Source organism: Trichechus manatus, unplaced genomic scaffold, assembly GCF_000243295.1.
Source record: "Trichechus manatus latirostris isolate Lorelei unplaced genomic scaffold, TriManLat1.0 scaffold00183, whole genome shotgun sequence".
Classification (NCBI taxonomy): Eukaryota; Metazoa; Chordata; class Mammalia; order Sirenia; family Trichechidae; genus Trichechus; species Trichechus manatus.
Genome location: NW_004444119.1, coordinates 940,705 through 957,425, shown reverse-complemented (window position 1 = coordinate 957,425; position 16,721 = coordinate 940,705).

Genomic DNA, 16,721 nt, shown 5'->3' with positions numbered 1-16,721 from the left:
GTCACTAGTGTTCAATGTGCCAAATCCATTCTTGAGATGGTCTCTAAATTCAGGTGGAATATTTTCAAGGTTGTACTTTGGCTCTTGTGGACTTGTAGTGATATAGCTACTTAAATATCACCTGGGATGTGTCTTCTGTGGGCAAATGGAGAGTCCCGCCTGGCAGAGTTGCTTATTGAGGGAAAAGAGAACCAGAAATGGCAATGAAGGAAAAAAATTATAACACCTATGATGCTTTAGAAACAAGGGTGCCCTGCTATTCCTTTCCTTCTCCTTTAGGTGTGCCTTTTAATTTGACCAAATTTCCTCACGTTCTCTTTCTCTTTTCCTTTCGGCTACTAAGGGTAGTGCCATCATTATAATTTAGTCCAAAGTTACAGGGCATTCAGACAGGATTAGGACTGAAGTTGAAGAGGCATGAATATCCTGCAAGTGGAGGCCATGTCTGAGTGATTTTGTTCTCCTCTTTGTGAAGAGGATGAGCCTATTTCCCTTTACGTGAGGGGCAGCTGCATTCTCTCAGGCTTTTGCTGCTGTTGAGCTGTTGAAGTGCAAGTCCAGGATGCTGAGCAGTAAGAGCGCTGATGTTGTTGTTGTTGTTAGTTGCCTTTGAGTCAGCTCCAAGTGGGTTGGATTGTAAATTTCCTTGAGAAGGTCAGAAGGAGATTATTTTAGAAAAGCAGGTTAGTATCATATTATTAATGACCTTTGTGCTTTACAAATATTTGCAACTTATCCTATAGCTGACATGGAGCTAGAAGACATGTTCGTTCGGGTAATAGCACAATTAGATTTGGGTTGCAAAAAAGCCACTCTTGTGTGGAGCTGAGGACAGGTAGAGTTGGGAGGACAGATAGCATTGGGAGAGACCAGGGAAGGCAGGCCCGTTGGCAGGTGATTCAAATGAGGAGGCAGGAAGATGCACCCGAAATGGCTCTGAGGGGCTTGTCAGCTGAAGGACAGAGTACCCCAGCCAAGTGTCTTGGAGACTTCTGAGGGCTTCTTCCCTCCCTCCAATTTCTGCTTTACCGCACCCCGCAAGGATCTCAGGTCTTGATTTCTCTCCAAAAGGCCTCAACGTCACGACCCAAAGGACCATGGTGCCCCATCACTGCCACCTTCAATCTGCTCCCTTTCAAATGGCTCGGTGGGTCATATGCCTGGAGGGGAGGTTTCAGGCAAGAAAAGCCAGACATGAAGTTTTTCTAAATACATAAAAGAACGCCGTTTAATTTCAAACAGTAACGTTTTAACAAGTACAAGGGCAGCCAAAAGAGAGCGCTTTACCGCATGTAAGTGAAAAGTGAGCAGAAAATCTCAACCTCCAGAAGACGTCATAGCTGAGGAAATGCAAAGAAGTGCCACAGAAAAGGGAGCCTTTCATTAAGGGAAATGAAAACGTACAGGCCGGCGAGCATCCAAAAACATCAAAGCAGTGTAAACATTAGATTTGGAGGGAAGTCATGAAACAAAATTCAAAGGGATAGCACTAGTAGTCGGCAGGATTAAATTTGGTACAGAAAAATTTAGGCCAAACACACGATATCTTCTCAGAGACCTCCTAACATAATCACGTCCCACGGGAGTGCCATAGCTTTAAATCTTGTAAGACCAGGCAAAGCATTCCGAAATATTTTGAGCAACAAAAGGCAAGTAGAATGGATCTTTTACTAATACAAATTGAGATTTCTGAGATTTAAAACAATATAATATGAAAACACATTTTGAATGTGTGTGTGTGCGTGTACATGCGTATGTGTATGTATGAGTATATGCATGTGCGTATATGTGTGTATGGGTGTATGTGTGTGTGCATGTATGTATGCATGTGTGCATATGTATGTGTATATGTATTGTGTGTATGTGTGTATGTGTTTGTGTGCACATGTGTGCATGGATGTGTATGCATGTACATGTATATGTGTGTATATATTGTGTGTATATGTGTGCATATTTGCATGTGTGCCTCTGTGTGTTGTGTGTATACGTATGTATGTGTGCATGTGTATACGTGTGTATAGGGTGTGGGGGGTGTATATGCATGTGTATGTACATACATGTGGGTATGTACATATATGTGGGTATATGCGTCAGTGTGAAAAAGACATTGTCATACTGGAGGACGGTGAAGAGAAATGCTTCGTTATTTATTTAAGGATATATGTTGCTTTTTGATCCAGCTAAAATCTGGGAAAATAACAGCTTTCTGTGCATGTGAAGGTAGCCCAGAGGAAAATACCATCTCTTGACAGGGATCCTAAGTTGCTGAGAACACCCTCAACCCCTCAAAGAGACACAATTCTGACAGGCTAACAGCCACAGGGTCTCTGAACTGGAAGGTTTGTACCGGCATTCCAGGAGATTTCATACACGTCTAAGGGAAATGGATTCTTTAGAAAATGAAACACTATTTTAACAACTTTTGCATGTTTGTATTTCTTTCTCTTTTATCCAGAGCTCATTGGGAAGCCCTAAAATGGAAAAAAAAAAAAGTGTTTCCAAGATAAATTCTCTGCTCTTTCTTCCTTCTGAATGGAAGACAATGCTCAGGCAAGCCTCCCATGTGTTTAGGTGTAAATAACACTCCATGTGCATCAAGCTGCCCCCTTCGTGTTCATTACTGTCAGAGGTTTGAAAAGAAAAAAGCAGAGGTCACTTATTAGAGCTTATTTTTCATGCAAAAAGCCCCTCCATAGCTGTCATTCAAAAGGATTTAGCCTACGCCCTCAGCGTATATTAACAAGGCTTCAGGTCATAACCTTTGATGGCATTTGGATTCCAGAACCTCTGATCAGTGCAATATTTACACGTCCTTCCGTAAAAATGTTCCTCTCCAGAAATGCGAGCAGCGTTGTAAATTTGTGTGGCCTTTAGTCTAGACTGTATGTGAACTCTGAATTCAAAGCTGGGTACATTAAACTATGTCACTTTTTTCCTGATGGTGTTTCCATTAATGGGTTCCAGTTAACCCTTTAAAGATGGACTAGTTTTTCAAACCAGAAGCATCAATTGAGAGAAGTATTTTCAATAAAATTAATAGTCGCCACTTACCCGAACTACCTTGACCATCTGATCCCATTTATATTTTTCTATATAAGAAAGATATTCACGTCCAAGTCAGCCTTGATTGAAAGGCCTCCACAGGATTTGAAATGGTGAAAATTTACTGGAAGTATATAATTGAATTATTGCATCATCACATGATAGGGATATATCACTAAGCATGTACTTTTTGATCTCCAATAATTAGGGGAACATCGTTTATTTGCATTGCATGATCAGTGCACACTATTTTCTTCGATTTGTTGAATTATATTTTTCCACTAGCTGAGACTGCTGTATTGAGTCTTCATATGACTTGTCGACTCGCCAATGGGTAGGTGGTTGAAAGCTGCAATACTTCAATAACAAAACAGTTGCCCAACAGATCTACAACTTAAATGTTACTTTTCAGAGTGATTTCTTAAAAATAAAATTTAACCTAGAAAAGATGTCCATAAGGTTAGGCAGAGGTCCTGAAGGAGGCAGACGGCTGTCTTCTTATTGGAATACTTGTACCACAGAAACTGAGGAATGTAGTGTACTTTTTCAGAAATGGATCTTACAAATCTCCCTTCATCTGACACTCAAGTGGCACTGGGGTTGTGAAAAGACAGATGTGTTATTGTTATCTTCTTCTAAAACAAGTTCTGCCCCCTGGGAAGTTGCACGTGTGTATGCCTCGTGTAACACAATTTCAAAAGGGATTTCCTTTCAAAGGACCTCATTTCCATCTGAAACTTGGAGCATTTTTTAAAATATGTCTCATTGGAAGGAATGCTCCATGAAGAAATAGTGGAATTTTTTAATTTTATGTTTTTAAACTGTCTGCTCTGCCCTGAACCATGAATATGTGAATCTGCCCTCCACACGAAAAATGGCAGAGCTGATGAACGCAAGGCAGTAGGAAGCAGGAAGATGTGAGAAGACGGAAGGTGGGTGTTCCCTGTGTGTGTTTACAGCACTCGATCCCATTTATACCTCCTTCAAAATAAGGGAGAACTGACTTGTTTAACTTTCATCCTCTTAGTTTTTCTTCAGACCATCAAAACAATCTGCTTCTCCTCTTTCATCTGATACTCTTTCTTAATTCCCATCTTCCAACCTGTACCTCTCTTTGCTCAAAACCCCTTTCCATCCTTTCGATTAATTGTCCACCTAGAATATTGTAAACAAATGATATGTAGCTAATAAAGCTACACTTTCAAAACACCTAACAGTAACAGCAAGTAACAATATCATATTATGCTCCAACCCATAAAAACAGAAAGAATACCATCTCTGCATTTTAATAGTTAGAAGAATATTACAAGTAGTCTTTTCTCCATAGCATCTAGAAAAATATGCTAACTTTTTAGCTTGGTTAAAGAATCAAGCATGGTCAAAGTAACACAAATTATCTTGGAAGGAAATCTTCACTTTAGCATAAGAAGCATTTAGACATTTATTTTTTCAATTTCTACATATTTGTTGCAGTCAGGAAGTTGGTTTGCAAAGTAAAAATAGTGGCTATTGTTTATTAATCCCTTACTGTATGCCAATTGATGTCCCTGGGTGATACAAACAGTTACTGTGCTTAGCTGCTAACCAGAAGGTTGGAGGTTCTAGTCTACCCAGAGGCACCTCAGAAGAAAGGCTTGGTGATCTACTTCTGAAAAATCAACCATTGAAAACCCTGTGGAGAACAGTTCTACTCTGACACACATGGAGTCACCATGAGTCAAATTTGACTCAGTGGCAACTGTTTTACTGGTATGTCAATAATGGTGCTACAACATCTATGTCTGCCATATTAATCAATACTCACTATCAATACCCCTATGGAATTGGGAATTTTATTCTTAGCTGGAGACACTGAGGTTCAAAAAGGGAAATTAACTTGTCTAAACTTATGATAAAGAAAAGTCATGATAAACGGAGAAAAGATTGAAGTTGTCAAGGATTTCATTTTACTTGGATCCACCATCAATGACCACGGAAGCAGCAGTCAAGAAATTGGACAACGCATTGCACTGGGCAAATCTGCTGCAAGAGATCTCTTTAAAGTGATAAAAAGCAAAGATGTCACTTTAAGGACTAAGGTGCGTCTGACCCAGGTCATGGTGTTTTCAATAGCCCCATATGTATGTGAAAGCTGGACAATGAATAAGGAAAATTGAAGAAAAACTGATGCCTTTGAATTATGGTGTTGTCAAAGAATATTAAATATACCATGGACTGCCAGAAGAACAAACAAATCTGTCTTGGAAGATGTACAGTCAGAATGCTCATTAGAAGCAAGGATGGCGAGACTTGTCTCACATAGTTTGGACACGTTATCAGGAGGGACCAGTCCTTGCTTGGTAAAGTAGGTCAGCGAAAAAGAGGAAGAACCTCAACCAGATGGATTGATACCGTGGCTACAACAATGGGCTCAAACAGAGCAACAATTGTGAGGATGGTGCAGGATTGGGCAGTGTTGTGTTCTGTTGTACATAGGGTCGCTATGAGTCAGAATTGACTCGACAGCACCAACAACAACGAAGTCATGACTAGGTCAGTGGTGGTAAGAAAGGGATATGAACTTGGGTCTAACCTCAAGCCAGTGGTCTTGACCATAAGGAGGTCAAAGGTTTGTCTGTCTTCTCTCTCCATCAGTTCTTATCCCCTGCATCTCAGCTATGATTGAACCCCTTTTAAACCACAACACATAATGATTGACCACCACCCTCTTGTTCTGAAGATTTGATCCAAAAGAGTTTAATGTTGCACCTGGCATAAAGGAGGCAATAAATAGTACCTGAATGATGAAACACTATGGAAACCAATTTTCTTCTCATTCGGAAACAAACTTGCAATACCCAGACTGTTATTTGGTCTGGGGTCTTCTTGGACATATTAAAAATGCAAGTTCAAACATGCATTCCCAAAACATATGCAAATGGTCTGAGGATTATTCACTGTTTGGGATTATCCACCCTGTGGCACCATTTTATTTACCATGGGGAGTCACAGAGTCTGCTGAAGTCAAAAAATTTCATGCAAAGAAGAATAATAAATATCTGACCAAATATTCAAACTGAGATCATGTAAACAGGACATTTTCCTTACCAGCCACCTGTGGATCTCACAATACATATGAGCGGCACTTGAGTACTTTATAGATCATCTCTGAACAGTTCAAACCACCAAAAAAATAAAATAAAATATAGCAGGTTTCCCAGGACAGGCCAGGAACATATAGTCTGAAGGAAAGGGAGACCACCCAAAAACCCTCAAATGACAGCACTATTCTATCCAAGTAGGTAAGAGATTCACTATAGTAGTGTATGAACTAACGCACTTGGTTAAGAATACTATGTCTGCATTTTAATAGTTAAATGACTATCACAAGTACTCTTTTTTCCCTAGCACCTAGAAAAAGAAATGGGTGTATTCATTTCCCAGGGTTGCCATGATGAAACACCACAAAGTGGGTGGCCTTAAAGAACAGAAATGTATTGTCTCACAGTTCTGAAGGCTGGAAGTCCAAATCAGGGTGTCGACTATGTTGATTCCTTCTGAAGCTCTGAGGCAGAATCTCTTCCATGCTTCTAGCCTGGCTTCTGATATCTCCAGGTGTTCCTTGGCTTGCAGCTGTGGCATCACATGGTGTCCTTCTTCTTTCTGTCTCTGTGTTTGTTTTCCTCTTTTATAAGGACAGCCCTCTGAATTAGGATCTACCCTACTCCAGTATGATAACATCATCACAAAGACTCAATTTCCAAACAAGATCACATTCACAGGTAAGAGGGTTAGGACTTCAACATATCTTTTCGGGGGTTCACAGTTCAGCCCATAACAATGGCCATAAACTAAAATGTTAGCACTAACTGCAAGTCCCTACAACCTACTCTATGTGAGCATGTGCATATAGTTGTTATTTGCTTCTTTATGTATCAAAGTGAAATCCTAAAGTTTTGTTTACAAGAAACATTCCTTATAACTTGTAGAGAACAATTTTACCTTTACTACAGATGGAGAGGGTACAGAGAAGAAGAGAAAGGAAGCAGACATTGTGGAGCTTGAGACCAGGCTGTGTGGAAGGCATTGGGTGAAGGAGGGAGCATTTGTGGAGGGTGATGTGCCCCTCTGTGCCTTCTTTCTTGCAACAGATGTTGGGGCTGAGCACGGACCAAGGTTGTTCTCACTAGGCCTATTACAGCCTCCATGCTAGCACCTCAACAGTCACTTCTGCTTGAGGAGGACCGTTTACCTTTCTCTTCAAAGTAAAGAAGAAGGAGAAACCTGGAGCCCATTCAAATCGTCTCCTACATCCTGCAAGTTTAATTCCTGGTAGTCTTGCTTTCACATGGAAAGCGGCTCATTTGGTGCAACATATGGATTTGATAAAGGTGTCTGCACACTGGTGTAAAAAAGGAGGAGGAATATTTATTTCAGACATTAGTTAGGTCTCTGGGCAGGATCAACTCTCAAAAACAAATTTAATTCTGTAATGTCGCATTGTTTGGAACAATCACTTTCAACACAGAAAAAAGTAAGTCCAGTTGAGCTTTATGTACGTGTATTCTTCTATTCCACTGGAATATTTGCTTGACTGCTCCATGACAGTATCAGAAACAAATACAAATGCATTTGCTTTAAAAAACAAAGCCGCACACAATACTTACCTCATTAAGATGATTTAGCCTAGCTCCGTATTGCCTTTGGCTGAGTACACTGGAAGACATCCCACATACACAGACTTATGTTTTAGACCAATACTTTGTCTGCCACTCAACATATTCCCTATCAAAGACCATGCCCTAATTCCTGTGAAAAGGTACCTACACAAGAACTGCCCTGTCACTGAGACATGTGCAAAGTCGATTTTAAAAACTAAGTACAAATAAACATTATTTTATGTATGTGGTGGCCGTGAGTAACACGACCTGCTCAAAAGACAGCCTCCATCCCATTTCATATGCACTCAGAATATTTGCTAAGCAAATGTAACCACAGTGACAACAAACGATTGCATGATTGTACCCAAATGCACCCTTTTCCTCAACATTTATCTTCTTTCCCTTTCTGTAAAAAATATTCATGCCCAGAAAGAAAATAATCATGGCATTGAAGTTCAAAACTATTATATAAATACAGTCTGTTCTATGAATACTTTTCTGTCCCTTCTTTCATTGGCTTTTTGTGCATAGCAGATATAAAACCTTTGAGAATTCCAGGAAATAACTCTACTTTATGCTTGTATAGTCCATAAAAAGCACAATGAGAATCATGAATATAACTTCTCTACCTAAACTGAGTTCCTAGCATAGGCAGCAGTTTGGGTATTTGACTAGTTGAGGGGACTAGTTATCTTGAGCAAATTCCAAGGGCAGATGGCTCATAGACTCCAGCCTGGGCCAGCCAAATAACTTTGCTTTTTCTGTGGCAGGATTCTTACTAAAGGATATTGTTGCCCACAACGCATTTGGGCAAGAAATTGGGAGAGAATCACACTATCGGAAATCCCAAAGGCCAATACTACTGAGATTTGGTCAGCCACACCATCTGTGTCATCTATGCCAGGAATCGCAAATTGAAGAGGAATGGCGTCTCATTCATCCTCAAAAAGACCATTTCAAGATCTATCCTGAAGTACAATCGTACAATGCTGTCAGTGATAGGATAATATCCATATGCGTACAAGGAAGACCAGTTAACCGAATATTATTTAAATTTATGCGCCAACCACTAATGCCAAAGATGAGAAAACTGAAGATTTTTACCAACTCTTGCAGTTTGAAGTTGACCAAACAAGCAATCAAGATGCGTTGATAATTACAGGTAATTGGAATGCAAAAATTGGAAACAAAGAAGAAGGATCAGTAGTTGGAAAATAAGGCCTTGGTGATAGAAACGACACTGAAGATAGCGTGATACAATTTTGAAAGATCAATGACTTATTCATTGCAAGTACCTTTTTTCAACAACGTAAACAGCAACTACACAGGTGGACCTCATCCAGTGGAAAACACAGGAATCGAATTGACTCAATATCATCAGAGAGAACAAGGCCAGGGGCTAACTGTGGAGCAGACTATTATTGTTTGTATGCAAGTTCAAGATGAAGCTGAAGAAAATTAAAACAAGAGCCAAAATATGACCTTGAGTATATCCCACCTGAATTTGGAGACAATCTCAAGAACATGTTTGACACATTGCAAACTAGTAACCAAAGACCAGACAAGTTGTGGAATGATATCAAGGACATCATACATGTAGAAAGCAAAAGGGTGTTAAAAAGACAGGAAAGAAAGAAAAGACCAAAATGGATATCAGAAGAGATTCTGAAACTTGCCCTTCAACGTAGAGTAACTAAAGTGAATGGAAGAAATGATGAAATAAAAGAGCTAAAAAGAAAATTTCAAAGGGAGGCCCAAGAAGACAAAGTAAAGTATTATAATGACATGTGTAAGGACCTGGAGTTAGAAAAGCAAAAGGAAAGAACATGCTCAGCATTTCTCAAGCTGAAAGAACTGAAGAAAAAATTTAAGCTTCGAATTGCAATATTGAAGGATTCTACAGGGAAAATACTGAACAACACAGGAACCATCAAAAGAAGATGCAAGGAATACACAGAGTCACTACACCAAAAAGAATTAGCCAACATTCAGCCATTTCAGGAGGTACCATATGATCAAGATCCAATGGTACTGAAAGAAGAATTCCAAGCTGCACTGAAGTCACCGGTGAAAAACAAGGCTCCAGGAGTTGATGGAATACCAATTGAGATGTTTCAACAAATGGATGTAGCAGTGGAGCTGCTCACTCATCTATGCCGAGAAATTTGGAAGACAGCTACCTGGTCAACTGACTGGAAGAGATTCGTATTTGTTTCCATTCCAAAAAAGATGAACCAACAGAATGTGGAAATTACTGAACAATATTATTAATACCACATACAAGTAAAATTTTGCTAAAGATCATTCAAAAACAGCTGCAGCAGTACATTGACAGGGAAATTCTAGAAAGTCAAGCCAGATTCAGAAGAGGATGTGGAACAAGGTATATCATTGCTGATGTCAGATGAATCTTGGCTAAAAACAGAATAACAGAAAGATGTTTACCTGTCTTTTATTGACTATGCAAAGGCTGTGTGGATCCACTGTGTGGATCATAACAAACCATGGATAACATTGTGAAGAATGAGAATTCCAGAACACTTAATTGTGCTCATGAGGAACTTGTACTTAGACCTAGAGGCAGTCTTCAAACAGAACAAGGGGATACTATGTGGTTTAAAATCAGGAAAGATGTGCATCAGGGTTGTATCCTTTCACCATATTTATTCACTCTGTATGCTGAGCAAATAATCCAAGAAGCTGGGCTATATGAAGAAGAACGTGGCATCAGGACTGGAGGAAGACTCATTAACAACCTGCAATATGCAGATGACACAACCTTGCTTGCTGAAAACAGAAGATCTGAAGTACCTACTTATGAAGATCAAAGACTACAGCCTTCAGTATGGATTACACCTCAATATAAAGAAAACAAAAATCATCACAACTGGACCAATAAGCAACATCATGATAAATGGAGAAAATATTCAAGTTTTCAAGGATTTCATTTTACTTGGATCCACAATCAACACCCATGAAGCAGCAGTCAAGAAAACAAACAGCTTATTGCATTGGCCAAATCTGCTACAAAAGACCTCTTTCAAGTGTTAAAAAGCAAAGATGTCACTTGGAGGTCTAAGGTGCACTTGACCTAAGCCATGGTGTTTTCTGTCTCCTCCTATGCATTCTAAAGCTGAACAATCAATAAGGAAGACAGAATTGATGCCTTAGAATTATGGTGTTGGTGAAGAATACTAAATATACTATGGACTGCCGGAAGAAGGAACAAGTTTGTCTTGTAAAAAGTACAACCACAGCGCTCCTCTTAGGTACTTGGGACATGTTATCAGGAGGGACCAGTCCCTGGAGAAGGACATGTTGCTTGGTAAGGTAGAGGGTCAGCAAAAAAGAGGAAGACCCGCTATGAGATGGATTGACACAGTAGCTGCAACAATGGGCTCGAAAATAGCAACAATTGTGAGGATGGCACAGTGTTTCATTCCTTTGTACATAGGGTCGCTATGAGTTGGAACTGAGAAACAGCACCCAACAATAACAAAATCTATGTATGTGATGTATGTGCTGGTAAAGGGGATAGAGAGGCAAATGACTGTGTGTGAATGAATGAGCTTTGAAAACAGCAAAGTACCAAGTTGTGATAAGAGACCAAATCCAGAAGGACTGCTGAAAACAGAACCAGAAAGTGGTTTTTACACCTACCAATCTGAACCAGACTCGTTGTTGGAAACCCTTCGCTGAAGTTATGAGTGGTTTGTGATTAGATCATGACTTGAAGATGGTACAGATTTAGAAAGTCAGGGTTAGAAGAAACCTAAGGGCTAATCTAAATCCAATACCCTCACTTCCCATCGAGAAAAACCTTGACCCAAAAAGAGCTGTGAACAGCCTGAGATATGGAAACCCAGGCTAACCAATCCCTGACTTTTCTCATCACATTCTACTGCCAGTGCTATGGATGAATTAAAACCATGAAGACCTTTACTACTTAATACAAAAAGGCTGAAAAATTTTTAAGGGCAGAGAAACAATAGATGATCAACATATCTCTCTGTGTGTATACATACATATAGTATATTAGTATGCAGATAAACACATACACATAGTGATATTTATGAGTATTATGGTAGGCAGAATATTAGCCCCCAAAGCTGCCCATATTCTAATTCCAGAGCCAGTGACTATGTCACCTCACATGCCACAAAGACTTTGCAGATGTGGTGAAGTTAAGGATCTTGAGATGGGAGATTATCCTGGATTTACAGGTGGTCTCCATGTGATCACAAGGGTCCTTGTATGAAGGAGGCAGGAGGGTCAGAGGAGATGTGACGATGGAAGCAGAGATAAGAGACAGAGATGTGAAGATGCCATGCTGCTGGCTTTAATGACAGAGGAAGAGGCCACAAGTCAAGGAATGTGGGCCGCCTCTAGAAGCTGGAAAAGGCAAAGAAGCAGATTCACCCCTAGAGCCTCCAGAAGGAACCAGCCCTGCCGACACCTTGATTTTAGCCTGTAAGACTCATTTCAGACTTCTGACCTCCAGAACTGTAAGATAATAGATCTGTGCTGTTTTAAGCCACCAAGTTTGTGATAATTTGTTACAGCTGCAATAGAAAACCAATTCATCTATATAAACAGGTTTTTATTAAAAAAAAAAAAAATAGACACACGTATATATCTTGTTGCTTGCCAACTCTTTTCCTTCCTTTATATTTTCTTCCTTTACATCAAGTAAAACCAATTTAACTGATCCTTTACCCAACTAAATTTTCAGTTGGATAAACCCTTGTGCTAACAACATGAAAAAGAGTTCTAGATATTATATTTTTAAATTTTGCTTTACGGATTATGGCATAATGGTTAAAAGCTCGGCTGCTAACCAAAAGGTCTGCTGTTCGAATCCACCTTGGAAAACCTATGGGAGCAGTTCTACTCTGTCCTATAGGGTTGTTATGAGTCAGAATCAACTCAACAGCAACGGGTTTGGGTGGGTTTTTTGTTTTGTTTTGTTTTGTTTTGTTTTGTTTTGTTTTGCCAATTAATTAGATTCCGTTTTAAATTTCTCTTTGTAGGTTGCAATGCAATACCATACCCTGCAGTGGTTAAAAATATGGGTTTTGTGGTCAGACAGACCTGGGTGGAATCCCAGCCACACCACACCCTAACTGTGCAACTTCAGACAATCAGCCCTTCCTCCTAAGCCCTGGTTTTTTCATCCATGTAATGGGCACAACAGTACCTGCTTTATGCACTGAGATTATGCAAAATGAAGGCCTTCCCACAAAATACCCTCAACAATTGGAAGCTTAAAAAAACGCCACCAAGCAATAGAGAAGTCATTGGCTAAATCACAAAGAGAAACCATGCTATACGTGAATTCTATATTCCTTGCCAGGGTCCTCTCTCTCTCTCATCCTCACCTGAAGCTCCTCCTCCACAACCTTGTAAACTGCCACTCATTTTTAGATCAGATATCACTTCCCCTGTGAAGTCTCCCTCATTTCTCCCAACCCTGAAGTAAATTTAACCACTTCTTCAGCATTTTCTTCACAGGCTCAGAGAGCACTTATATTATGCAAATAGTGTTTTGTTTTGTTTTTTAAATCTAATCTCTCCATTTCTAACAGTGAGGCTTGCGTCCAGGAGGTGTTCAATAAACACATGTGAAATGCCATGTGAGTCCTTGGGGCTGGATGGCTGGTTAAACAGAGGTGTCATTTTCCCTGGAAAGGCAAGCAAAGACTTTCGTCTTAGTCATCTGTCATTTAAATTAGGAATTACAAAGTAATTACAAAGCCATCATATCAGTACAGAGCCCTTCTACTCATTTTCTAGGGCTGTGGTAACAAACTGCTCAAAAGTGGGGTGGCTTATAAGAATATAAATATATTGTCTCACTGTTCTGGAGGCCAGAAGTCCAGAGGAAGATCCATGTTCTCTCTGTCCCCTCTAGGGGAAGATCCTTCCTTGTCTCTCTCACCTTCTGGTAGCCCAGTCATCCTTGGTGTTTCTTGGCTCATAGATATATCTTCACATGGCCTTCTTCATCCTGTGTGTCTCTCTGTGTCTTTTCTCCTCTTTTATGAGGACACCACTCAGAAGGGATTAGGGCCAACCCTACTCCAGCATGACCGCATGTCAACTGACAGTATCTTCAATGACCTTACTTCTAAACAAGGTCATGTTCACAGGTACAGGGGTCAGGACTTCAACATATCTTTCCGGGGGACACAATTCAATTCATAACAGACATGAATACTAAGTCTGTCGCGTCCTGAGATTTTTCCTTGACAAGGATGATGAGACTCTTATTATGAAGGAGGAGAAGTCACTAGATGCTCTCATGGCACTGCAGTCTGCTGGTCTAGTTCTTTGCCGTAAAAGTTCTCAGAGAATTGCAAACTTCTAATAAAAATGTTAAAGATATACTTAAGAACGTGACATTCAAGTTACATAGATACATTCAAAATGGGAGCAGAGGAGAAACACTCAACATAAAAATTACCATATACACAGAGTCCTTTTTTTAAATTGTGACAGTACTGGTGGCGTGATGGTTAAGAGCTCAGCTGCTAACCAAAAGGTCAGCAGTTCAAATCCCCCAGCTACTTCTTGGGAAACCTATGGGGCAATTCTATTCTGTTCTATAAGGTCACTATGAGTAGGAATCAACTTGACAGCAACAGGTTTTGCTTTTTGTTTTTTGTGTGTATTTTTTTTTTTTTTGGTAAAATATACCCAACACAAAATTTGCCATTTTAACCATTTTCAAGTGTTTGATCCAGTGGTATTAATCACACCCACGATACTGTGCAACCATCACCAATATTTGTTTCCAAAACTTCATTACCCCTAATAGAAACTCTGTCCCCACTAAACAATACCTCCACTTTCTTTCTTCCCCAGTCCCTAGTAACCTCCAATCTACCTTCTATCTCTAGGTATCTGCCTAGTCTAGACACTTCACGTAAGTGGGATCCCACAATATTTGTCCTTTGATGTCTGACTTATTTCACTCAGCACAAAGGTGTTCAGGGTTCATCCATGTCGTGGCAAGCGTCAGAACTTCATTTCTCTTTATGGCTGAGTAATTTTCCACTGTATGAATAGACCACATTGCGTTTATCCTTTCATCTGTTGATGGACACTTGGGCTGCTTCCAACTCTGGGCTATTGTGGATAATGCTGCCCTGAACTTTGGCATACACATATCTGTTTGAGTCCCCACTTTCAATTATTTAGGGTATATACGCAGGAGTGGAATTGCCAGAGAGTTCTCCTTTTATACAGAGAACTCACATTCATTTTGCTAAGTGAGCAAATCAGTCAGAGAGTGCAGCGTGTACAGTAAATCGAACCAAGCCCTCCAAAGAGGAAACTATTTCTTTTTTAAAAAAATTTTTTTTATTGTACTTAGATGAAGATTTACAGAGCAAACTAGCTGTTCATTAAACAATTAATACATATATTGTTTTATAACATTGGCTGCCAACCCCACAACATGTCAACACTCTCCCATTCTCAACCTTGGGTTTCCCATTACCAGCTTTCCTGTCCCCTCATGCCTTCTGGTCCTTGCCACTGGGATGTTGTGCCCATTTTGTCTTGTTTTGTTTTATGGACCTGTCTAATCTTTGGCTGAAGGGTGAGCCTCAGGAGTGACTTCATTATTGAGTTATAGGGGTGTCCAGGAGGCATACTCTCGGGGGCCATTTGTCCAGTCTCTGTCAGACCAGTAAGTCTGGTCTTTTTTTGTGGGTTAGAATTTTGTTCTACATTTATCTCCAGCTCTGCCTGGGACCCTCTATTAAGATCCCTGTCAGAGCAGTCGGTGGTGGTAGCTGGGCACAATCTAGTTGTGCTGGACTCAGTCTGGTGGAGGCTGTGGTAGTTGTGGTCCATTAGTCCTTTGGACTAATCTTTCCCTTGTGTCTTTGGTTTGGTTTTCTTCATTCTCCCTTTCGAGGAAACTATTTCTTTTGTTGTTGTTGTTGTTGTACTTTAAGTGAAAGTTTACAATTCAAGTTAGTCTCTCATATAAAAATTTGTACATACTTTGTTATGTGACCCTAATTGTTCTCCCTATACTGCGACAGCACACTCCTCCTTTCCACCCGATTTCTCGTGTCCATTCAGCTAGCTCCTGACCCTCTCTGCCTTCTCATCTCACCTCCAGACAGGAGCTGCCATCTAGTCTCATGTATCTACTTGAGCTAAGAAGCACACGCTTCACGAGTATCATTTTATGTCCCATAGTCCAGTCTAATCTTTGTCTGAAGAGTTGGCCTTCAGAATGGTTTTAGTTCTGGGTTGACAGAGAGTCCAGGGGCCATGCTTTCTGAGGATCCTCCAGTCTCAGGCAGACCATTAAGTCTGGTCTTTTTACTAGAATTTGAGTTCTGCACCCCACTTTTCTCCTGCTCCTTCAGGGACTCTCTGTTGTGTTCCCTGTCAGGGCGGTTATGGGTGGTAGCCGGCCACCATCTAGTTCTTCTGGTCTCAGGCTGATGTAGTCTCTGGTTTATGTGGCCCTTTCTGTCTCTTGGGCTAATACTTTCCTTGTGACTTTGGTGTTCTTCATTCTCCTTTACTCCAGGTGGTTGGGACCAATTGATACATCTTAGATGGCCACTCACTAGCTTTTAAGACCCCAGACACCACTCACCAAAGTAGGATACAGAATATTTTCTTAATAAACTTTGTTATGCCAATTGACCTAGATGTCCCCTGAAAGCATGGTCCCCAGACCTCCGCTCCTGCTACTCTGTTTCAAGGAACCTATTTCTCGGGAAGCTAAAAATTACCTGGTGCCAATGCTGCAGAGGCTGATAGAGCTGAATTTATAAATTGGGATAAAGAGTTTAACATGGTGAATTAGATTATTCCATATAACACATCAAAAAGGAATGATATGTACATTATGTGCAAAGAAGAAAGCCCCAGCTACCTCACCTGCACCTTTTTTTTCCTTTATTGTGTAATTATCCTCAATTCATCACCAACTCACATAAATTTTTAAAAGATATTACCTTGTCTACTAGTAAAATCAAAAAAATAAATTTTTCACTAAACTGTACATGT